Raw genomic sequence first — 19,864 nt, forward strand, 5'->3', positions numbered from 1 at the left:
TGTATGGTGTCAGATGGGTATGAGATTTATCAAGATGATCACTTATTAAGTTATATAGTGTATAATTACTGGGGGATACACCTAAAACTAATATAATATTATATGCAACTATAATTGAAAACTTTCATTTTTAAAAAAAATTATTTCAAAAAAAACTTTTAGAGTGTAAAAAGCCTAGAGAAGAGATACAACTCAACTACTGCTCTTTTTTTGTGGTGCCTCAGAGATGGTCTGCTACTTCAGGATGAAGCCAAAGATTTCTTTCCCAGCAACTGGCTGCCAGAAATTTATTAAAGTAGATGCTGAATGCAAACTTGGTACCTTTTATGAGAAGCATATGACCACAGAATTTGCTGCTCACAATGTGGGTGAAGAGAAGAAGGGTTATGTGGTTTGAATCAGTGGTGGGAATAACAAACAAGGTTTCGGCGTAGAGTAGGGTGTCTTGACCAACAGCCATGTCTGCCTGCTGCGAAGTAAGTGTCAGTCCTATTATACACCAAGAAGGACTGGAGAAAGCACAAATCGGTTCAGGGTTGCATTGTGGATGCCAATCTCAGTGTTCTCAACTTGATCATTATAAAAAGGGGAGAGAAAGATATTCCTGGTCTCGCTTACCCTACTATGCCTCGTCATCTGGAGCCCAAAAGAGCTAGCAGAATCAGCAAACTTTCAGTCTCTCCAAAGAAGATGATGTCCATCAATGTGCTGTGAGAAAGTCTCTAAACACAGAAGGTAAGAAACCTAGGACCAAAGCACCCAAGATTCAGCATCTTGTTAAACCTTCATGTGTCATACAACACAAATGTCAGTCTATTGCTCTGAGGAAACAATGTGCTGTGAAAAATAAGGGAGAGGGTGCAGAGTATGCTAAACTTTTGACTCGGAGAATGAAAGAGGCCAAAGAAAAATGCCAGGAACAGATTGCCAAGGGATGTAGGCTGTCCTCTCTGAGACCTTCCACCTTTAAGTCTGAGTCCAGTTGAAAATGAGATTTTGTAAGAGTAACAAAAATAAAAACAAACATCAAAAAAAACCACCCCAACTACTTGAAGAATTGGGTTAGTCTTCAGAGACCAGACTCTTTCAGTTGGGTGAGTCAGAATTAATGAGGTAGATATGAGAAGCCATGGGTGCAGGAAGAAATAAAAGGGCTGGAATGGAGATCATGGTATGGTTGCAATGTAGGGCACAGGAGAGTGTTGGAAAAGGGGACTATGAAGAACACTGGGGTTCAACTATGAAGGGCTTTGTAGAAATTTGCACTTCATTCTCTAAGAATTTGTTACCATGAAAAGAGTCTGCTAGACTGCAAATGTCTCACCTAGAATTATATCAGCACATGAATACCCAGTTTTTCTGGCCATTTATGGGACAATTCATAAAGTCCGAGGTTAGGTTTCCCATAGCTCTGCTTCAACTGCGCACTCCTCATTGAAAACACACAGGCAAAAGAAAGATACTCAACTTTTACACTGAGTGAGAAGGAAATTTCGTTGTAGTAGCCATTTTATGTACATTATTCTGTTTGATTGTTTCAGCAAGTCCATGGTGGTAGTATTATTACTTCTTCATTTTTAGGATGAGGAGGTTGAGAAAACTGAGACTTAGAAGGAGTAGGTGACTAGCCCAAATTCACCATCATGATAACTTTACAAGTTACAGTGAATGTATTTCAGGTACTCTGCATATATTATGTAACTTCATATGTTGTTTCAATCTTCACAACCCTATGAGATCATATTTTATTCCCATTCAGTAATGAAGAAACTGAGGCTAAGAAACACTAAATAACTTGCTTATGGTGGCACTGGGATATGCACCCAAGCCCAGCTGATTCCCAAACCTACTTTTTTCTCTGTAACTGACACTTATGCTTGTAAACCAAATCTGAAATGCTCTCAGTTTTAACTAGGCCTAATCCTAGAATTATCAAATATGTTTTTCTTGCCAAATCCTCCCATTGTCCCTCTGTATTGCAGACTTACTCTGTCTCCTTTCTTGTTATTCCTGAGTCTGCTGAGGTAGCACACATTGATGCTGTCCTGTGCATTCCACAGATTTTTGGTACATTTATAAAAAGATTTTGACCAGTACATCTTTTGGACAGCCAAGGGAAATCACTTCAGCATCCAGCAGGTTGACAAAAACAATGGAGGCCAGGGAATGCAGTTATGGGGCTTCTTTAACTTCAGGAACTAAATTTAGTAAACAAGTTTATGCACTAAGTAGAATATTTGATTATATGCTCATTTAGTCTAGAAATACCCTTACATATGTGTTAGGCAAACTTCTAGATGTATCGTAGTTTTTTATTTTAAAGTTTTGTATGAGTACAAAAAGCATTGATGAAAATAATAAAAAGCTTTGTCATGGGGGGAAAATATCATCATTCTCCATAGAGTTCATTTTTTCCATTTCCTTCTGGTGATCCTTCTATGCTGCAAAAAAATTATAGCACAGAAAACAAAGAGTGGTATGGTGAATAATCCTGTCTTTCATTTTTTTTTAATGAAATGTTTTCTTCAAACTTTATTTTATTGTTCTTATTTATAAGCTAGTAGGCATATATCTTTGGATTTAGTTCTATTTTCTGGGTTCTGTCTCTACTCAGTGTTAACCATCAAGAGCTTACATTTATGAAGCCATTCTTATTTCCTAATTATGGACATATGTTTCTTATGCATTTTGAATACAATGTCTTAAAATCACATAGCTTTTTAAAAAATCATTGTTCAGTTACAGTTGTCGTCCCCATTTTTCCCCATTACTCTCCACTGCCCTACTCACCCCTCCTCCCACATTCAATCCTCCTCTCCCATGTGTCTTTGTCTATGGGCGGTTTATACATGTTTTGTATTTGTGGTTTTGTTTCTTGAATGCTCTCAGAATGTTCTTGTATTTTCTCCAAATGCAAACTCCACATTTAAATCATAAGTTATAAGTTCTTAACTTATAACTTATGTTATAAGTTAAAATTATAACTTACACATGTATGGAAGTTCTTTTACTATAAAGATAATTGTTATGCCACAGACCCTACTGAGCATAGGTTTCTGCAGAATCTGAACATTGTCTACTCTGGTTGCTTAGCTCATTCATAAAATGTAGAAAACAATTCCATTACATTCAAAAACTAAAATCGCTTTTGAGGGGAGAAAAGTAAATAGGCTCCTTTATCAATCCAGAATTTGGAAGTTATTGAAGTCCCAATGTTTAAAGTTATCTCATTTTCTTAGTACTGATCATTGCATTTGCTACATATGAATGTGTATATTGTATTTTTCCTCAGATATTTTTCTTTATTCTGCTTTTCCTCATCTCAACTGAACACTAGATTTTTGTCTTGTTTTCAATGAATTTTTAAAATGAACAGTATTCTTTTCCCAAACTGTTTGTTGAAACCACTTTTGATACTGAAGTTGAAACCACTTTTGATACTCGAGCTTCAGTCATATTATGTTACACAAAAGGAGCCATGCAGTCGTGTTCCAGGACATCATCGCTCCTCAGTACTCATGTGCTTTATTTTGTAGCCCCTCCTGACATAACATTGACAAGAATCTGTGGTGTCCAGCTCTATCCTTACCATTTTATTTATTGTGGCCTCAAACATTAAAATACTGTGGTTTACCTGTTAATATTTCAATGCATAAAATAGGTCAATAATATACATGGTACATTTTTAACAATCAAAATACAATGATAAGAAAAAGATAATTAAAGATGATAAAATGATGTATAAAATTCATTTCCAGAAACAATTTCCACAGAGCTGCTGAATCCTCACATAGTACCTTCTATAATCAGCATTAAGTGACAAGATGGACAATTTCTTGAACTATAATTTTGGAAAAAAAATGATAATAACATTCACTGCATGCTCTCTGTATAAGGCCATATGCTAGACACTTTACAAATGTAACTACATTTCTATTAATTTGGTTTTTTTCCCCACCATTTTTTATTGTGTCTGTATATCTCCTTATTTCTCCCCCTCAGCCCCAAACAAATAGGTGTAGAAAGAAAAACTGTAGGAAGCCCAAGGTATTGCATCCTAGGTCCAGCGTTTACTACCTTTAGGATTTGCACTTTCTGTTTTCATGTTCTCTGAGCCTCAGTTGCTGCATAAAGAACATGGGAATAAAATATTCACTTCATGAAATTCATGCTCAGTACAAATTATATTATGTACTCCAGAAGTTGATACTGAAGATTCCACAATTTCTTTTTCTTCTAGCAAACAGACAAAGTGCTGAAAAGAGGCTGAAGTGAGGGTCTGGAGAGGAGGACAGCAAAACTGTCCTTAAAACAACAACCAAAAAGAGTTTTAAGTATGGTAAAAGTATTTGGAGAAGCTCTTGGCTAAGACAAGGATTCTGTGTCAGAAAGTCGGGGAGAAGCGGTTGCTTCCCTGACCATGGTAAGGATAGATCACCCAGTCGTCAACATCGGCTGAAGAGAAACTCAGCCAGCACCCAATAGAATGTGTGATTTGGGCTAGAACTGTCCTTGGGACCCACCCAGGACATTTGATTTTGTAAAACTGACTTTACCAGTGGCTTAGGCTCCAAAGAATGGAAAAGTCAAGGAAGAATTATATTTAAGGGATAAGGCCAAAAAAAGCCCCACCCGAGGGGGCAATGTTTGAAGATCATTGGAACTTAACAGGCACCACTAAATAAACCCAAAACCTATATCCACCATCGGTGGATATAGAAAACCCATGAGAATGTAGAATGCGTTCTCTCCTGAATGTGTGTTGAGTCTTTCCTGGGCTGTAGAGGAAGCCACGGTTGGCTAGCTGACTGGGAATCAACAATTCTCATCACACATCATGCTGTGCCAGAACAGGTACTGAGGCCTTTTTTTTAGGGACAGCTTGGTTGCAAAATACAGAAACCCATTTAAGCTACATTCTATGGTAGGTGGCTAGGACAACCTCTCATCAGATATCCATTGGCAGGGAGGAAAGTTCAGCCAGGTCTTGAGGTTTCATGATTCCCACCCCATCTTCTCTCCACACAACCTGCTTTGTTTTCCCACTTCTCTCTGCAGATCATGTTTCTCAGAGCCTCCTGGTTTCTACTCCTTCACGCCATCAGTGGCTCAGGTTTGTCACAATAGTTTTTTTTTTCCTCACCCTAGGACATTTTCTTCATTGCTTTTAGAGAGAAGCAGAGAGAGATAAGAAGAGAGAAAGGGAGGGAGAGGGGCAGAGAGAGAGACAGAGAAAGAGAGAGAGACAGAGAGAGAGAGAGGGAGACATTGATTGGTTGCCCTCTCATACGCACCTAGACTGGAGATCAAACCTGCAACCCAGGTCTGTGTGCCCTGAGCAGGAATCGAACCCACAACTTTTCATTCTGTGGGACAATGTTCTAACCAACGGAGCCACACTGACCAGGACATCATGATGTTACTCTGAATCCAGTTGAACAACTTCAGCTGCCAGACACCATGAAGTAAACAAAGGCAATCCAATGTTGATAGTGTCGAAAGAGCACCAATGCTCCATATTATCTTAACTATACTTTGTGTATGTGTTTTAGATTAAATTCTCAAGAATAGACACCATAATTGGCTGCACTTAAACTCTAAATGGCTTCCCTTGGGATTAGGGAATTGATCTAGCACTGTAGCCAGAGTTAAAATCACCTCTAATAAATCCGACCGTCCCTAAAACCAACCTCTGGAAGAAATAGAAGAGAAGGCAATTTTTTAAATGGGATGAGGGGACATGGTCTGTTCAAACAAGTCCTAATATTGCTAATAGAGCTTTAGCCAGCAATATGCAGATGGCATTATCTGCAAGTCACAAATCAGGAAACTGAGCCTTCACAATATTAAAGCTTCTTTTTGATGTCACCCACCTAGAGAGGTACAGAACTAGCATTTGATTCTAGATTCATCTCTCAGACCTCAAAGCCCATGCTCTTCCTATTTCTCCTTCCTAGCTGAATATTGAAATGGCCTGCAAAGATGGGACAATTCATTTGAAGTCATAAGAACTCAGAAAGAATTCAGGTCTCCAAAGTAGCTTCTGTGCTTCCAAGCAGTGTAGTCACTATTTTGGAAATAAGAGATGCCGAAGGGAAGTTCTTAATAAAAAAAAAATAGTGCTCATAAATGCTATTGGAAACAATTAACTAGTGGGAGGTGAGAAAGCTTTTCCAAAGCTAGAAACAGACTGGAGGCAGCCTAGATTAGGGGGAGGAAGGACAATATTTAAAGGAAATGAGAAATGGAATGATTGCACCTAGCTCAGAATTTTGCCCTAAATCCCTTCTGCCGGCAGGGTCCATCCGGTGCTGCATCTATGCTAAATCTCCCTTTTGCAAACATTATGGAGCACCTGAGACTCTGTGCCCAAACTTAAACACTGGAAGGCTGGATCCAGGAGGAAAGTATTCAGCAGGTTCTTCCTAATAACAAAGATCATTAAACCAACCACCGGAAACTGGCAAGCCAAGAAAGTGTGTAATGAAAATGATGTTACTCTCTCTTCATGAGAAAATCTTGATGTACTTTTTCTAATTTACAAAATTAAATTGAGAGATTTAGATGCCTTTAAGTCTGCTAGGTGCATTGAAATTCCTTTCCCTTTCTCATGCTGTGAATTTCCCGAGATTTTTTCAATGGTTTCTATAGCTATCTGACACTTGCTCTATATATGTATTTAACAATATCATGCAGTGAGCAGTCATTAGTGTCTTATCTGTGGCTTAATGTACTTTTGCCTCCTACATGCAGAATGTGATAGTGTGAAAGTAAAGTTGAATTTTCATAAAAATGTAAGGAGACACTCTCTCTCAAGTTTCCTTATAATAGAATTTTTTCTGTAGCCCCATGAGCATCCCATGAAAAGAGAACTAGAGTGCAATAAATTCAGATGCAAAGTGATGAAAACAGGAAAACATTTTAATATGTCAGTAATAAAGTATAGCATCAAACCTTGATAAGTAAGACTGAACCCTTCAACTATGACAGTCATGGTGAATTCTAGAATAAATTTTCATGTTTCTTAAAGAGGAATTTTCTTAGATACAATTCATTTTCCAGTTAGCATTCAACCATTAAGCTGAACATTTTCTGATTAAACCCATTCACTGCACTGGGAAGAGCTGTCAACACAGGTCTCTCCTTTGGTTGGAAGACTTAGTTCACATGTTTTTCGGTGTGGGTTATTTGAGATCTCAAATCTACCAGGGTGCTGATCCCTGTGAAAATTTAGTCTTAAAATGCCTTCCTTAAGCACACCAGAATGGAGATCGCCCAATAGTTACAGCGTGTGTAGGGGCCACACAGCCAAATGCATCCGATGGATATGCAGAAGACTAAGTCCTAACATACTAGTCTTCTACTGAGTACTAACTGACTTGCTCTGCACTGCCTTACTGTGATGTGAGTTATGGCGAGGGGGTGGAGGGGTGTTGTTTTGTTTTTGTTTTTTCTTTTGGAGAAGTACTGTTTCTTTGAAGCAGTACTATGGAAAGAAAAGTTGTGGCTTTTTTCTAGGATGTTTCAAGACCTATCTCTGTTATCTGCCGGGCTGTTTTCAAAATGCCTAACATTTCCTTTTGGGAGAATCTACTTTTTTTTTTGAGTATCCTTATGGGATCATATGTACATGCATGAGTTTGCAAGAAAAGGATTCCTACTGGGTTAACCAAAAAGTTTGGGGTTTTTTTTTCTGGCTCTAGGAGCACTTAGTTGTTTAACTTCATTTGAAACAATTTTGTTAGATTGTATTGTAACAGCTGTTGTATCAACATGCACTTAAAAAAGAACTTACCAAAAGTGGTGAATTTTTGTGTAGCCATTTTAATATTGATGGAGGAAAAACACAAAATTTTCATCATATTATGCTTTATTATTTCAAAGAAGGTTAAAACACAACTGAAACACACACACAAAAATGATTTGTGCAGCTTATGGAGAAGGTGCTGTGACTGATCCAATCTGTCTAGAGTGGTTTGCAAAGTCACGTGCTGGAGACTGCTCATTGGATGATGCTCCACAGTCGGGTAGACGAGTTGAAGTTGATAGTGATCAAATCAAGGCATTAATTAATAATAATCAACATTATATCATGCAGTAGATAGCTGACATACTCAAAATATCCAAATCAAGAGTTATTGGTGAAAATAAAAAAGTGTGTCTTTTATTTTACAGAAAAACTAAACAAACTTTTGACCAATCCAATACATTAGTATCTCTGTATTCTATAACTACTAATCTTTAAAAATAAATATAGATAACTTCATAAATAAATACATTAGTTTGAGCTAGATCTGAAATATTTTATGAATACTGTTTTATCTTGCTCTGGTCTTGAGGGCACTTGAGGGCACTCTGAAGGTCACACTAGACACCAGATTTGTAATTTATTTCCATTTCTTATTAAATTACAAATTTGGGAGGGAAACCATTATGATATAGGTCATCTGTTTGTCAATATCATTAATCATCAATCTCTTTGTCAGCAGCCTATAGATTTTTTTTTGGACTTTTTGAAATATGGATGACTTTTCTGAGTGGATTACTAACAGCTAAGATAAGCAGATTGTACATTGATTTTAAGGGTGGAACTGGAAAGCATTATGCTGAGTGAAATAAGCCAGGTGTTGAAGGACAAATACCATATGATCTCACCTTTAACAGGAAGCTAAACAACAAAACAAACAAGCAAGCAAAATACAACCAAAGACACTGAAATAGAGAACAGGCTGACAGTGACCAGAGGGAAGAGAGGAGGGAATTTCAGGGGAAATAGGGGAGGGATTTAGAAGAACATATATAAAGGATACATGGACAACAACTGAGAAGGGTGGAAATGGGAGGGAGGGGGAAGCACGGGGGTGGGATGGGATGGGAGTAATAGAATACTGTACTTGAAAAATAATTAAATTTTTTAAAAAGACCTAAAAAAAAGAAAGAAAGAAATAGCATTTTGGAAAAAAATTGAGGAAAGGGAAATAAATAGTAAAGATTCAGATTTCATTTTTACAAAAAAATAAAAATAAAAATAAAGATGATTGGGTGGTTTTGCAAGCACATCTTTTTTTCTTTCCTACTTATGACTACATCATAGGATTTCTTTTTCCCATTTTATTTTATTTTTAATTTTTGTATTATTGTTTAATTACAGTTGTCCCCATTTTCCTCCCATTATTCTCCCCTGCCCTATCCACCCCCACCTCCTACATTCAATCTCCCCCATCTTGTCTTTGTCCATGGGTCCTTTATACATGTTCTTTGACTTCATCCTTCCCCTTCTTTGTGCCATTATCCCCACCCCCCTCTGGTTACTGTCAGTGTGTTTTTTATTTCCATGTCTCTGGTTATATTCTCCTCACTTGTTTGTTTTGTTGATTAGGTTCCACTTATAGGTGAGATCATATGGTATTTGTCTTTCACCACCTGGCTTATTTCACATAGCATAATACTCTTAAGTTCCATCCATGCTGTCTCAAAGGGTAGGAGTTCCTTCTTCCTTCTGCTGCATAGTATTCCATTGTGTAAACGAACCATAGTTTTTTGATCCACTTATTTACCCATGGGCACTTAGGTTGCTTCCAGCACTTGGCTATTGTAAATTCTGCTGCTATGGACATTGGGGTGCATAGGTTCTTTTGGACTGGTGTTTCAGGATTCTTAGGGTATAATCCCAGCAGTGGAATTATAGGGCCAGATCATAGGATTCCTTATTGAAACTAAGCCCTCACCTAAACAGAGAGTTTCCAAAGAAGTTTGACTGGCCCTGTTTTTACATGGTAAATAGTTTCTAAACAGAGAAAGGGGCCTCTTTTCTTCTGAGCCCTAACTGTGTTTAAGGGTACTTCTAACCTGTATTGACAATGAGGATTTATCTCCATTGTTCCGGCTGAAAGGAGAGACTGTGCTTCTTCATCCATATTTTTAAACATTTTAAAATTATTCACCCATCTTAACATTAAATTATTTTGGAAAATGAGTCACTGCTTATACTCTGTCTGATTCATATTATACTAGTACCAGTTCTGTGATATCTAGCCTAGAAAAATACAGAATCTGTATAATGGTATAAATGATCTGTATAATCTTTTAATAATTACAATTTCAAGATCCATCTCTGAATCTCACAGCCTCCCCAAAACACTCACTTCTGTTTCTCTAGGAAGAAGGTCTGTTTAATACATCTTTGCTGTAGATGATTCATCATAATTTGTCCTCAGTGCTTTGGAAACACATTGTTTCCATCAATATTGTACACAGACTTGTTTCGTGTTTGAAGTATACTGTCTCGTTTTCAGGCTCAATTTTGGGCCTGTGAATAATTCCAATAATACCAGTGTGCAAAGTAGACTTCATTGAACACCGTTAGGCAATCCTGCTCAAATCCATTAAAAGTTACCATTTTCTCTGGTGCAGATTTAAATGTTGGAAAAACAGCACCATCTGCTGGAGAGGGGCCGGTAGGGCACTAAGTACTTGCCAACTATTGGAAAATGTGTAGGCCATTTAAATATTGGACTGAAAAATGCTTGCCCTTGTTCAAGTAATTCACATTATGAGATGGAAGTTGCATTGTTTCAGTGATGATGAGGTATTATGGTTCAGTGGCAAGAGCACAGAATGAAGGTATGTTTCTGGTCTTGATTTAACCTTCATCTTTTTTTAAAAAAAATAATCTGTGTAACTTGTAGGAAATTACTTCAAAATAACGGTTCCTTATACAGGTCTTGGGAGTAAGGTGGGTAATAGTACCTGAACTTCCTACCTCACATTAGTCATCTGAGAGCTTGGCTGTCACAGTGATGAGGTCATTCTACTGAAAAAGAGCTACGTACCCTCTAAGTCACATTACAGCTCTAAGATATAAGTACTAGTGTTAGCCTGTCGAATTTTAACTCAGCAAGATGTATTAATAGCAGAAACAATACAAGCCCAACGAACCCTCTGATATGCTGTTGGAGAGAATGTTAATTGAGAAAGTGATTTGGTAACAAGAGGAAGAGCTTTAAAAACATTCATTTCGTTTGAGTCAGTAATTGTACTTCTAGGAAATCTTTGCAGTAATGGAAATAAATTTATAGTCAAGTATGTTCATGCCAACATTATTTACAATGCTGAAGTACTGGAAATACAACTGATGACTATCAGTAAGAAATAAATCACGTGATAAAATACTGTGCAGCATTTAATGTCATGTTTTGAGGAATCGTGGTATGTGGAAATATTCACAGTATAATTATAAGTGAAAAAATATATAGACATGAAGGTAGATGGCCAGTGTGAATATAATTTTGGAAAGAAAAAGAAAAGAGGGAACCGAGAATGGTATCGATAGATATGCAGCAAGACGTTAACGGTGGTTATCTTATTGACACCGTCAGCACTGTCGACATCTGGGGCCGCACAACTCTGTGTTGTGCGTGTCTGGGAGGCTGTCCTGTGCATCGGAGAATGTTTAACAGCATCCCTGGCCGCCGCACACTGAATGTCCTAGCGCTGTTTTCCTCGATGTGGCAATCGAATATGTCTGCAGACATTTCCAGGTGTCCCCTGGGGGACCAGTGTATGCTCAGTGAAAACCACTGGTTTAAAGAAAAGTAGTAAAAATAAATAAAGTTATTTCTGTGCTTGTTTACTACTAAACCCAGCTTAATCGGTAAGCTGGTTATAAGACTCAAACAGAGAAATTAGAAAGTTCACTGCTCCCTCTCCAAGATCTTGCCTAAAGGAGTTCTTAGGAAATGGATTTGAGATCTGGCAAGAAGAACTCATAGGAGATACATACCTATGCACAGATTAAAGGAAGAATTTTTGACCTGTGACCCTTAGGAAGTTAAGTATTCTTTTCCTTTGTACTAACTGCATTACTTCGTAGTCATTTCTTGGCAAAAAGACTCAGTTCTTGTCACTGACAGGTGGTAATGAGTGACTTATTTTTTTCTTCTTTGTACTTTCTACACTTTTCATATTTTTCTGTGGTTAACATGAATTAATTTGTTATCGGGGGGAAAAGGTGTTTTAAGAAACCTCTGAAGCAGACTAGAAAGCAAATGCTCAAATTGTGGCTGCTATTGTCCTGATGTAATCTCGGTAAATGTTACCTTCTCTTGGTGTCCCTGTCATCATCTTAAAATAGGACTACATGCGAACCTGCCACAGCAAATTCAAGCTTCTATTAAAAAGTATAAAATGGCTTGAAAATGAAAGTGCATGGTCATCTTAAGGAGCATTTACCTTCAGGTTTTCTAGGCTTCTTCCTCATTAGCTAGTTTACCCAAATTGTCCAAGAAATTGATAAGCCAAACAATTTACAGGCTCCAGTTAATTGTCCCTGGATAGGCACCAAAGTTAAAATAGTGCCAATAGGGTACTCCTTCTAGAAATCCAAAGTCAGGAAGACCGGTTGCTTTCACTCTTGGTGAGCTTTATTCTTGACAAGCCAACCACTGGCACCGTTGGAGAGGCGCTTTTGTGGAACGTGTTTACAGAGGGTCTCTTTTCTTTCCTCGGGCCCCAAATATTATATGCTATATAACCTGCAAAATATCCTTTTGAAAATTAGCCTCTTTGGAGATACAAGCTCAATGTGTGGAGATAAAATGAGCTTGAGACCACTCAGCTGCACAACAATAACTGAAATCAAATAAAAATGAACAAGCTGTTTCCCTTTCCAATTTTTCAAAATGAAATTCTCTCACCAGTGGAGTATCAGTGTGTGAGGGTTTAGCCACAAGCTAAGCTAAAGGAGTTTTAATAAATTCTGAATGCAATGATCTAGCAGGAAAAAATAGTAATCAAAGGGAAGTCCTATGTAGCTTCAATAGCAGCAGAAAAAGTATTTGCAGGAGACCTGCACAGATGCAAAAAGGTGAAGACTGACTTTCTGCTATTTAAAATCCTTTTTTAAAACAGCTTTATTGAAATATCATTTATACAACATGAAAGAAACCCATTTTAAGAATGCTAGTCAATATTTTTTGTAATTTACAGGACTTTGCAATCAGCACACCAACTAAACGTCGTTTTGAGGCCCAACCTGTGTCATTGCCCAGGCCGAACCTTGGTAACATAATACAAGGGGATGTGTGTATGTGCTCGAGGACACAACATGGAGATGTGGTGTTCGTTCAAAATTGAGTCTGTTTTGCCAAGCATTGATCAGGAAGAAACATAGTTACTGCAAAAGGAAAGATGGTTAGGTTCTTAATAGTCATATGCCTTGACCGAGGGCAATCCCCCACCCCATCTCAGGGTTTATGTCACAATGTCTGGAGATGTTCTCATGTATTGCACATGGGGGTGGCTAATGACATCTGGTGGGGAGAAGCCAGGGATGTTGCTAAGTGTCCCACAATGTACAGAATGTTCTCCCGCACACACATACATAACAAGGAATTATTTCTGCTCCCAATTTCGAAAGTCTTGAGTTTGAGACACCCTCCTGCAGATTCACTTCATACATTGGCTAGTCCCCAGCATAGACAAAGTATCAGGCAGAATCAGTATCTCCTCCAATCATTTCAGGATAATAAAAAATCCTGTGGTTACTTTCAAGCACTTAAGGGTCCACTCTAAGCAAAGAATCAAATAATTCCCGCATCATTTGGTCAGATATCAAAAAATACAAGCTCAGTTAGAGGAAACATTGGTCCCACATAGCTCAGGCCTGTTGGAAACCAGCAGGGAAGTGGCGTGGCTAGCTGATCCTTCCTTCCTAGCTTGCTTGCTCTCTGGTCCTTGAGCTGCCGTTTGCATGTGATTTAATGTCCAGCCCAGGTGATCAGGGAGTTCCATGAATGGCACAGTTGCAATTTAGCAACAGTGTTCTCTGGTATAATGCATGGACAATACAAACTTTTTCCTCCTCGGACACTTTTGCTATTCCTTAGAAATTCTCCTGCACACTCTCCATTCAACTCCCCAAGATCTTCTATTGATTCAATGTCTCTCCTCCTCTGGCTCCCTACCTTTGTTATTTTGTCCTTCACTAGGTGTCCTCTCCTAGGGAACCTTCCCTCAACACCCTAGGGTCTCCTATGCAAGGAGATCCCTTTTAAGACATCCTCAGGCCAGCTCCCATTCATGGGGTCCAGAGTTGGTTCCCAGGTGTATTAGTTATCCATGGCTATGGAACAAATTATCCCAAAAGTTAGTTGTTTAAAACGATAACATCTATTATCTCACAGTTTCTTTGGTTCAAGAACGCAGGTATATGACTTAGCTGCATCCTCAGAATCTCCCACGAGACTGCAATGAAGGTATTGGCAGGAACTGCTGTCTCATCTTAAGACTCTATCAGGATCTAAAAGGATCCTCTGGCAAACTCTTTCACATGGTTGTTGGCAAAATACAAGTTCATGCTGACCATTGCACAAGGCCACTCTTAGTTCCCTGCCACGGGGACCTCTCCATATGGCAGCTTACTTCATCACAGACAGCAAGAGAGGAGCAGGCAGAGAAAGAGGGAGAGAACAGGGAGACCTTTGCCCTGCTAGTGTGAGAAATACAGCCACACTGTGTAGCCTTCCCTTCAAGAGACACTTACCAAATTTTCCTCATGGGTTGCCTATTAACCTGCTTGGATCTAACTCTTAGCTAAAGGAAAAGAAATCTTTCTTCTCTGGTGAAGAATTGTCATAGCGCCTCAACACCCTCTTCCAAAGTATTCTGTCTCTCCAAGCATTTCACATCAATCTCCCACACAGACCGTGGGAGTGGGGCACCTGGCTAATGGCTGGCAGTGCTGATGTGGAGCTTGTGTCTTTGCACACCCCACATGCACACGCTATTTTTCTCTACTGTGTGGTGCCTGTTGGCTATTATTTATAATTTGACATTTAGGCCTCAGCAAATCTGAGGCAGAAAGTGCTCCATTTTAAATCCTGTTACCTCTTAATCGAAAGGCAATGAAGATCGAAGAAGCAGATTATTAAATTTTATTTAAGTGCATAGGGACAGCAGATTTTAAAATAAGAACTATGGTGAATCTACAAGAGAAAGACTAGATCATTTGTGTGCAAGAGTACAATTATTTGTGTGATAAAGAATGAGTAAGTAAGCAGAGAATGAAATGAAGAGGTCACAGGCATGACAGAAATCTAGCTGTTAATAGAAAATGAGTATGGGAGGCAAAGAAACACTTTAGAGGGACTAAGAAAAGGCAACTTAGAAGAAAAGAGAAACAGAGACATCAAAGGAAAATGGCCGTTACCTACCTGGCAACACTACTCTGGCCATAGTGAGCAGGAAGATTGAATTAAGAGTGTGCAACCTGTGTTTGAAGAGTCTGATAAAAATGAATCCCGCCCTGGCTGGTGTAGCTCAGTGGATTGAGCGCGGGCCTGCGAACCACATGATCGCTGTTCGATTCCCAGTCAGGGCACATGCCTGGGTTGCAGGCCAGTTCCCAGCAGGGGACTCATGAAAGGCAACCATACATTGATGTTTCTTTCCTTCTCTCCCTCCCTTCTCCTCTGAAGATAAATAAATAAAATCTTAAAAAAAAACAACAAATCCCTAAGTTGTTCTACAACATAATTTTCATCAGTTCAGCATAGAGTGAGAAATACAAATATTATAGTAAGCACTCCATATTTATTTAATTTAAAGTAGAAACTATCTTTTACTGGCATTATATCTTTTACATTTGGGAATATTAATATTTTCTCTTATTTATTAGACAATGTGTATAGATGTCTGATTATTTAGATTGGAGGTTTCAGGTTTTTTCATCTTAACTGTCGGGGATTTTTTTCTTTTTAATGGCATATTTCATCACTGTTTTTATAATACTAAGTATGTAGTTTCAGAAAAATATAGAGTAGCCAAAATCATCTGTTTCAGCTCCTTGTTAGAGTTCTGGCTGGAAATGTGATAGAGGAGACTTTAAAATGCCAGAATTGCTGACATTTTAATGTGATCTGTCATTTTCCTTTTTTTTTTGTTTATAATCTAACACCACATTTTATTATTTTCACTGTTTTCTATTTTATTACCACAGCAGAAAACTAACAGACTTTTCAAAGCACTGACCTCATTCACTAAGCACCTACTATGTGCAAGGCTCACATAGTCATTGTGAAGTGTACAAATATAAACAGGGCACAGTTGTTGCTCTCAAGANAAAATGGCCGTTACCTACCTGGCAACACTTCTCTGGCCATAGTGAGCAGGAAGATTGAATTAAGAGTGTGCAACCTGTGTTTGAAGAGTCTGATAAAAATGAATCCCGCCCTGGCTGGTGTAGCTCCGTGGATTGAGTGCGGGCCTGCGAACCACACGATCGCCGTTCAATTCCCAATCAGGGCACATGCCTGGGTTGCAGGCCAGTTCCCAGCAGGGGATTCATGAAAGGCAACCATACATTGATGTTTCTCTCCTTCTCTCCTTCCCTTCTCCTCTGAAGATAAATAAATAAAATCTTTAAAAAAAACAACAAATCCCTAAGTTGTTCTACAACATAATTTTCATCAGTTCAGCATGGAGTGAGAAATACAAATATTATAGTAAGCACTCCATATTTATTTAATTTAAAGTAGAAACTATCTTTTACTGGCATTATATCTTTTACATTTGGGAATATTAATATTTTCTCTTATTTATTAGACAATGTGTATAGATGTCTGATTATTTAGATTGGAGGTTTCAGGTTTTTTCATCTTAACTGTCGGGGATTTTTTTCTTTTTAATGGCATATTTCATCACTGTTTTTATAATACTAAGTATGTAGTTTCAGAAAAATATAGAGTAGCCAAAATCATCTGTTTCAGCTCCTTGTTAGAGTTCTGGCTGGAAATGTGATAGAGGAGACTTTAAAATGCCAGAATTGCTGACATTTTAATGTGATCTGTCATTTTCCTTTTTTTTTGTTTATAATCTAACACCACATTTTATTATTTTCACTATTTTCTATTTTATTACCACAGCAGAAAACTAACAGACTTTTCAAAGCACTGACCTCATTCACTAAGCACTTACTATGTGCAAGGCTCACATAGTCATTGTGAGGTGTACAAATATAAACAGGGCACAGTTGTTGCTCTCAAGAAAATTGCAGTCCTGGGGAGAAAGGTTTTTATCCCACAAACAGTAATGGTTTCATGCTTGTATATGCTTGTTAAAGCTTATCTAACCTTACATTTTAAATGTGGATAGTGTGTTGAATGTCAATTGTATCTCAATAACATTGCAAAAATGGAAAAGCAACAAAGTGAGAGAGAGATTAAAAGAAAAAACAAAGAGAAACAGAGAGAGGCAAATCTAAAAACCCTTGTACAAAGGTCTCTGCCCTGGACTTGGTGCCCAATAGGTTTTAGTTTGGTTCTTCTTCCCAGTGCTTACTGTTTTTTCCCAGCCTCTTTTTCCAAGTCTGCTTTCTCAAACACTGGTCAGGGGGCAATGTCTGCATTTGTTTGGCTTCCCAGCCATTGCTCCTTTTACTTTGCTTTCTAAATACTTCTGTTGATTTTCAGATAAGCAGCCCAAACATGTTTTCACATTTATTTTGCTATGCCACCCCACTCTCTCCTTACTCTCTTTACCTATTATCTATACTATCTGAGAAACCACACTAAGCAATTTTCATTTATTTTAGCTTTTTTAAGTTTACCTCACTTTTTTTTAAAGTTTACCTCACTTTTTCTTGCTACAAGGCAGCTATTTAGAACACCTGAGAATTATTGTTTTTAATTTATATCAAGTATCACAATAACTATTTTCAACATAATACTTTACCCATGAAAGCGTTGTTTTGGAATTTTAACTTTGAAAAAATGTTTAAACTCTAGAAAATATATTCTTACCTCTTCCTGCCTATATTGGCTATAAAGATTGTCCTTAAATCAGCCACTAATTGAGACAATCATGAGAAATCCACTTTGATTTTTCTGATGCCATTCTTTTTTTGTTTGTTTTTGGTTTTGTTTTAAGGAATTTATTTTTTTTATTTAATTATTGTTCAAGTACAGTTTTCTGTCTTTTACTCCTATGCTTACTTTTCTCTTGCTATTTGGTTGCCTAATGTCAAAGTGCTTCATTCATTCCCTTTCCCTGGTCACTCAGCCACTGGTAGTTCAACCTAGGTCCAGCCATAGCCAGAAGGGAGGGAAGGGACAGTGAAAAGAATTCAAGAGATATTTGCTAATCCCAGGGAGGCAGGTAAAGAGAAGGTGGGATGGGAGATAATGAAGCTTGATAGGAGGATATTGCTGTAAGGCAGCAAGAAGAGATGATGGCCTAGACTAATACTTTCATTGACAATGGAGGTGCAGGAAAGGAGACAGATTTAAGATACATTTAGGAACTAGTGTCTAAAGGACCCGAGGAATTTTGTATGGTGAGTTAAGTAAATAACAAGGGTGTGACTGTTGGCATTCAGGTTTCTGTTTTAATCATTGGCACACTCAGGATGGCGATGCTTACTAATTGAGAATAGAGACGATGCAGGTTGTAGTAGCAACCCATGTGTTCATGTTAGGACACATCAAATTAAAGATATCTTCAAAGCATCTCATTGGAAACAACTAGTAGATAGCAGAGTTTACAGATAAAGATTTGGGGGAAAAAATCTAGGTTTGAGTCAAGGATTTTGGTGTCATCAAATTTTAGGTGGTAATTGAGGTATGGTTTTATATGAAGTTACGCAGGGACCGAGTATAGCATAAGATAAATGAAGGGAGGCCCTAAAAGGAAACTTAGAGAACACCTGTGTTCCAAAGGACCTTGAAAAGAAGACCAAGAAAGAATGGCTAGAAAACCTAGAAAAGCTGAAGGAAAACCAGGATGAACTGATCTCACAAAATGCTTCCCAAAGGACACGCGCCGTAGGACATTCCAGGCCATCCCTGACTTAAAATGGTTCAACTTACAATTTTCCACTTTATGATGGTGAAAGCAATGTTCATTCAGTGGAAACCACGCTTTTTTGAATTTTGATCTTTTCTTGGGCTGGTGATATGTGATACGGTACTGTCTAGTGATGCTGATCAGTGGCAGTGAACTGCTGTTCCCAGACAGTCACACAGTCAAAAGGGCAAGCAACCAGTACTCTTCCGTGTATTTATTGTGTTAGATGGTTTGCCCAACTGCTGGCCAATGGAAGTGTTCTGAGCCTTTTTATGGTAGGCTAGGCTAAACTATGGTGTTCAGTATGTTAGGTGTATTAAATGCATTTTGACTTAGGATATTTTCAACTTACAATGGGTTTACTGGGATGTAGCCCCATCATAAGTTCAGAAGCAACTGTGCTCCTATGATTTGATATGATGTGGGGTTCGTTTGTCAAATAAGTTTGGAAAATGTTGCATAATATATTCCTTCCTTGAAAAAAGAGTCTTCATCTGCACAATCCTCTGGTCGGGAAAATTGTTCAAGTTATATAATCCAAGGATTTCTCACCCTGCTAGGCCACAGAGCACTTTTTAGAAAAACCACACTACTTCTATAAGTCTCCTATTCCATAAGACTACTGTTATTCCTGAAACACACTTTAGAAAAGAGCTAATTAGTAGAAGTCAGGATATGAGCACTTGAAGGAAAGAGATGTCATCTGTTTCCATTGCTAACATAAGTCAAGGACATATTTGAGGTGAAAGCCATCTATTACATTTGGTAGTAATTGGCAGCTGGTAAGAACTCAGACAATATCAGTAATTGCCCAATAGGACTTCTGGCAGAATAAAAAGAGTAACTCTGCAAACTACTTAGAGCAGAACCTGACCCCTATTAAGTGCTTTTATGTATTATTCATTTGCCTGGCAATTTCAGTTGCATGTTGTAGCAGAATCTTGATTTCCAGAGGCTAAAGGGTGAATAGAATGTGATAGAGAAATAATAAAAAATTCAGCTTCTAAGAATATCTTTCTATTGA

At 38.1% G+C, this 19,864-nt stretch overlaps 1 pseudogene; it reads left to right on the plus strand.

Moving 5' to 3' along the window:
* Positions 1-244: 244 nt before the first annotated feature.
* On the plus strand, positions 245-986 carry LOC118997822 (40S ribosomal protein S6-like; annotated as a pseudogene).
* Positions 987-19,864: the final 18,878 nt, after the last annotated feature.

Source organism: Sturnira hondurensis, unplaced genomic scaffold, assembly GCF_014824575.4.
Source record: "Sturnira hondurensis isolate 20B ecotype Veracruz unplaced genomic scaffold, ASM1482457v3 Scaffold0013515, whole genome shotgun sequence".
Lineage (NCBI taxonomy): Eukaryota > Metazoa > Chordata > Mammalia > Chiroptera > Phyllostomidae > Sturnira > Sturnira hondurensis.